Source organism: Mandrillus leucophaeus, unplaced genomic scaffold (assembly GCF_000951045.1).
Source record: "Mandrillus leucophaeus isolate KB7577 unplaced genomic scaffold, Mleu.le_1.0 Scaffold628, whole genome shotgun sequence".
Taxonomy (NCBI): Eukaryota; Metazoa; Chordata; class Mammalia; order Primates; family Cercopithecidae; genus Mandrillus; species Mandrillus leucophaeus.
Genome location: NW_012106786.1, coordinates 562,067 through 567,854, shown reverse-complemented (window position 1 = coordinate 567,854; position 5,788 = coordinate 562,067).

Below are 5,788 nucleotides of genomic sequence, written 5' to 3'. Positions count from 1 at the left end.
CAGACGGTGAGCACATCGCGAGCCCACTCTGATCCTGTCTCCTAGTTGTGTGATCACCTATTTCCCATCAAGTGCGAGGCTGGAGAGAAAAGTGCCCACACTGGCCTGTACACGTTAGGAGCTTAGTGAGTTTAAGCTCTCTTGCTTCCCCACTATCCTAACGTATTAGGGGAAAGATAGATATGTGGGGAATGGCACCTGGGAGGCTCCAAATGTATGCTTCACAATCCTACCAATGAAAAATCTGAATTAGGCTTCAGTTTCCCCTCTACAAAATGAGACAGGACAGGAGTGGGTAGGAAGAGGAGGAGCTGGGTTCTGTTGGTTTAAGCTGGGCCCATCTTATTCTGTAACGTGGACTTCAGGGTCCAGCCAACTCCCTAGTCGGGGCTTCCCCTGCTCGGAATGTCTTTTGGCCAAGTCCAAGATTGTCCGGGGTCAGGGTGTGGAGAAGCAGTTCCCACACCTAACCTGCAGGTGGCACCAGAGCAGCGCGGGAGCCGAGAGTTCCGCTCCAGCCTTCCTGGAGCCCCGGGCAGGGCGGGGTAGGGCGAGGCAGAGGTGGTGCACGCCGCTCAGCTGGGCAGCGGCACGGGACTGTGGGCCAGTCCACACCGTTTAAAATGGACACATGGGTCTTCTGGCTAATTTCCTCTCTTTGGTAGGGTGATCATAAGCTTTATCATCGAAATCCAGACACTTCGGAGAGTGAAAGGGGCACTATAATAATTGCACCGGGACAGCAGACATAACCTTAGCTGTACCTTGTTGCTGGGTAACTTTGGCCTAGTTTCGCCCTCCTCAGAGCCTGGATGGTCTGAGAACGTATGGTCACCCTACTGTCTGTCACTTTTCCTTCCTTGTTTCTATTCTTTTAAATTTTTTTTTTTTTTTTTCCTTTTTAAACACAGCATTCTCTTTTCCCGAGCACCACTGTCTTTGAAAATGCCCTTGCATTCGGGATATTTTCTACCAGGCAACATCTGCTTTCACATCTTGAGTCTGAACAGTCTCTCTGAACCCACCCCAAAGGCTGGTTTTAGCTTCTGGTCAGAAGATTCTGTTCCTGGCTTGCCATCCCCATGACTCAAGAATTAAAGGTGTCAGACGTGGAACAGTGACCCTTATCTCAACTTTGGTACCTCTTTGCTAAATTTATCCCTGCAAATTTGTGTTTGTTTGTTCGTTTGTTTGTTTTCTGAGATGGAGTCTCATCGCCCACGCTGGAGTGCAGTGGGGCAATCGGGTCACTGCAACCTCCGCCTTCCGGTTCAAGTGATTCTCATGCCTCAGTCTCCCAGGTAGCTGGCACTGTAGGCACCCACCACCATGCCCGGCTGATTTTTGTATTTTTAGAAGAGATGGGGTTTCACCCCATTGGCCAGGCTGGTCAGAAACTCCTGACCTCTGGTGATTTGCCTGCCTCAGCTTCCCTAAGTGCTGGGATTACAGGCATGAGCCACTGTGACTGGCTGTATTCCTATAATTTTGTTCTGAGTGCTCATGTCCTTTGTCTCTTTGAATTTACGTATATTGGTTTATTGAATTGCAAGTAGACAAGTCCCATTAAGCACGATTCTTGTATTTCCAAGATCATCTCATTACTCCATTCAACCCCAAATTAGCATGCCATTTATCCCCTTGTTTCTGAACCCTCTTCACTTAATAGTCTCATAAACATCCATCCATTGCAAAAAGAACTCTAACTGTTCTCACTTCCCTTTTTAGTTGATTCATTGCTATCCAAGTAATGATTTGTCTGGGGGAGTCAGTAGAGAATTGTGCCCTTAAATTTATTTTAATAGTTGGATTCTGTTAGTTAATATCTGTCTCTGTCATTCTCACATCGCAACAAATGACTATGGGTTTCTATCTCAGCCTAAAATCTAGGTTAGAAATTTGGTTTTATCTGAATAAGATATTAATAGATAATGTGAGAAAAAATTAACTTACTGAAACTTTTCTCAGCTAAGAATGACACTCATGGTCACAAATATGTATGTATGCAAGTGGAAAACTGGGCTGTAAATATATAAACTCTTAAAATACTATGTTTAGAGACAAGATTTTTCTTTTTTCTTCTTTTTTAGTAAAGTATATTTGCTATGGTTGGAATGATTGTGTCTCCTCCAAAATTCATGTTGGAACTTAAACCCCAGTGTGATAGCATTAAGAGGTGGAGTCTTTAGGAGATGACTAAGTCATGAGGGAGGAGCCCCCTCATGAGTGGGATTAGTGACCTTATGAAAGGGCTTGAGGGAGCTACCTAGCTCAGTTTTCTTCTTTTGTTTTTCTGTCCTTTCCACCATGTTAGAACACACTGTTCAAAGTGCCATCTTGGTGGCACCCAAAACATGGCAAAATCTCACATGAGTCCATGGATTCGTTTCGCCTGTTCTTGAACTTCATGTAAATGGTATCATTCAGTTTGTGCGTGTTTGTGGCTGGCTTCTTTCATTCAACATAATCCTGTGAGATTTAGCCTTGTTTTGGGTACTGGTAGTTGTTTATTTTTCTGGTTGTGTAGTTTTCCGTATTTCATTTATTACCCTTCTACTTTTGGCTGTAACTCAGTGTCTTGTGGGGTCTATTGGTCGTTTTTAGCTAGACTGATATTAAACATCTTCTTATCAATGGAGCTTAGGAAATTTTTGGAAGACAAAAGCCTAATAAATCCAAGCCCCCCAATCTTAAGCCAAGCTTCCTTCTCACGCCTGCTTCAGTTGCTCTTCTTCATGTAGTATTTTTTCCCTCACAAAACTGATGGAAATTAAGAAACCCAAAAGCTCTTCATCATGTTATCAGCTTAGGGACTCTTGTTATCTGAGTAACAGGGTAGATATTTATAATCTGAAATGTTAGAATAACTATAGCAAACATTTATATAGCAATAACTGCTGTTCAAAGTGCTCTATATATATTATTTTCCTCAAAACAACTCTGTGAAATAGACACTATTATTGTCATCCCTACATTTTAGATGGAGATATTGAGGCACAGCAAGACCATGTAACCTTGCCAAGGTAATAGAGCCAGGACTTGAACCTGTGTTTTCTGGTTTTAAAGCCTGCACCCTTCACCACCACACCATATTGTGTAGCACGATACTTCCTGTGATTAAAGTGTTTTATTAGCTTGGGAGTATTTTCTGAATAATTTGAATCTTATAAATTTACTTCAAAGAATACAAGTAAATTGAACTGAAAGATCTAATATAGAATGTGTGGCACTCGTGAATAAATTATAGTACTCTCTGGTTTTAAATAATAATTATTTGCTTATCTTGTGACTTTTGTCAGCAGGGCTGCAATGTGCTTGCCTCATTTTCCTTCTCTTCAATAGGAGGAGATGGGCTCAGAGACAGGCACAATTTATCATAAAATCTGATCACACTTTCCCTCACCATCTGGAAGCTGGAGATAGGTTTATGAAATCTTGCTTGAGAAAGAGTTGAATGCCACTTGTAGCATAATGAGTTTAAGAGAAATGATTTTACTAGCCAGTTTTGTTGCACAGAGTCCTGCAAGTTTTGGTGATTAACATATGCGATCGACAGTTTCTCACAAAGATTATCAGGGTTCTAGAGGAAATTATCTTGCAGTTTTATTCTGCTGCTAAAGTGCTATATTTCTTTATAGATGAACTACTTAATTCTTGATCACTTGTTTTTCATTAGATATTTCTCTGCCTCTTTATGCGGTGCTTTATGTCTTTTTATGTCCAACCCCAGGTTTCTTCTTCTAATTGCAAGAAGATCATTGAAATTTTCTCTCTCTCAAACTCCTAGGCTCAAGTGATCCTCCTTCATCTGCCTCCTGAGTAGCTGGCATTCCAGATGTGCACCACTGAACAGATACACACATATACAACCATACTTATAGACACAGAAACATCCACATATATACACAAACACACAGAGACATACACATATCCACACATACTCATTAAATATACATTTACACACACAAACACACATGTGCACACACACATACACACACCTTGTTTCCATCTTCTTCTCAGGACTTGGGGTGCTAAGAGAGTGGAAAGAGTCTTGTACCATGAGTCCAGGATTGACTGCGCAACCTGGCCCAAGCGTCTTCCCTCTTGAGATCTTGTTTATAATAATAAACATCCTTACCCACCAATTAGGGTTATTTTGAAGATAAAACAGAAAGGATAATAGAGTGATGGCATGTTGTACAGTTTCAAATAAAAATTAACCTTGACCAAAAAGAGGACTGTCCTTTGTCCTAGACTCCTGGGAGGTAGTCTTCAATGTGTAATGCCTAACAGGAGTATCTTTGCCTGGGGGTCTTGGGTCATAATGGATAGTCTAATAATGAGATTTAGGATGGGGTCTAGCCAGGCCAGGAATACCTACTAGGAGATTTAGAGTCCAGACTTTAGGTCACCCCTGGAAGGACTGGAAACTGAAAACTGAGAAGATCCACGTGGACAATCAAGCATGCCTCTGTGATGAAGTTCCAGTAAACACCTTGAACACTGAGGCTTGAGAGAGCCTCTCTGCCTTGGAATACTCCATGTGTATTGGCACATATCAAAGCCGGGAGGGTAACGCACTGCTAGACTGAGAAGACTACAATAAATACCTAACTCTTCAATGCTCAGGCATTGAATATCCACAAACATCAAGACCATCCAGGAAAACATGACCTCACCAAACAAACTAATTAAAGCACCAGGGACCAATCATAGAAAAACAGAGATATGTGACCTTCCAGACAGAGAATTCAAAATAGTGGTTTCAGGGAAACTCAAAGAAATTAAAGATAATACAGAAAAAGAATTTGGAATTCTATCAGATAAATTTAACAATGAGATTGAAATAATTAAAAAGAATCAAGCAGAAATTCTGGAGATGAAAAATGCAATCGACAATAAATAATGCATCAGAGTCTCTTAATAGTGGAATTGATCAAGCAGAAGAAAAAATTAGTGAGCTTGAAGACAAACTATTTGAAAATATACAATTAGAGGAGACAAAAAAATTTAAAAGAATGAAACACACTCACAAGATCTAGAAGTAGTCTCAACGGGCAAAGCCAAGAGTTCTTGGCCTTAAAGAGGAAGTAGAGAAATAGAGGTAGAAAGTTTATTCAAAGGGATAATAACAGAGAATAAATATTCAAGTACAAGAACATTATAGGACACCAAGCAGATTTAACCCAAAGAAAACTACCTGAAGGCATTTAATACTCAAACTTCCAAAGGTCAAGGATAAAGAAAGGATCCTAAAGCAGCAAGAGAAAAGGAACAAATAACATACAATGGAGCTCCAATACATCTGGCAGCAGACTTTCAGTGGAAACCTTACAGACCAAGAGAGAGTGCCATGATATATGTTATGGGCTGAAGGAAAAAAACCTTATACCCTAGAATAATATATCCAGTGAAAATATCCTTCAAACATGAAGGAGAAATAAAGACTTTCCCAGACAAACAAAAGCTGAGGGATTTCACCAACAGCAGACCAATCCTACAAGAAATGCTAAAGGGAAGTCTTCAATCAGAAACAAAAGGACATTAATGAGCAATAAGACATTATCTGAAGGTACAAAACTCACTAGTAATAGTAAGTACACAGAAAAACACAGAGTATTATAACACTGTAATTGTGGTGTGCAAACAACTCTTATCTTAAGTAGAAAGACTAAAAGATGAGGCCGGGCACAGTGGCTCACGCCGGTAATCCCAGCACTTTGGGAGGCCAAGGTGGGCAGATCACAAGGTCAGGTGATTGAGACCATCTTGGCTAATACAGTGAAAC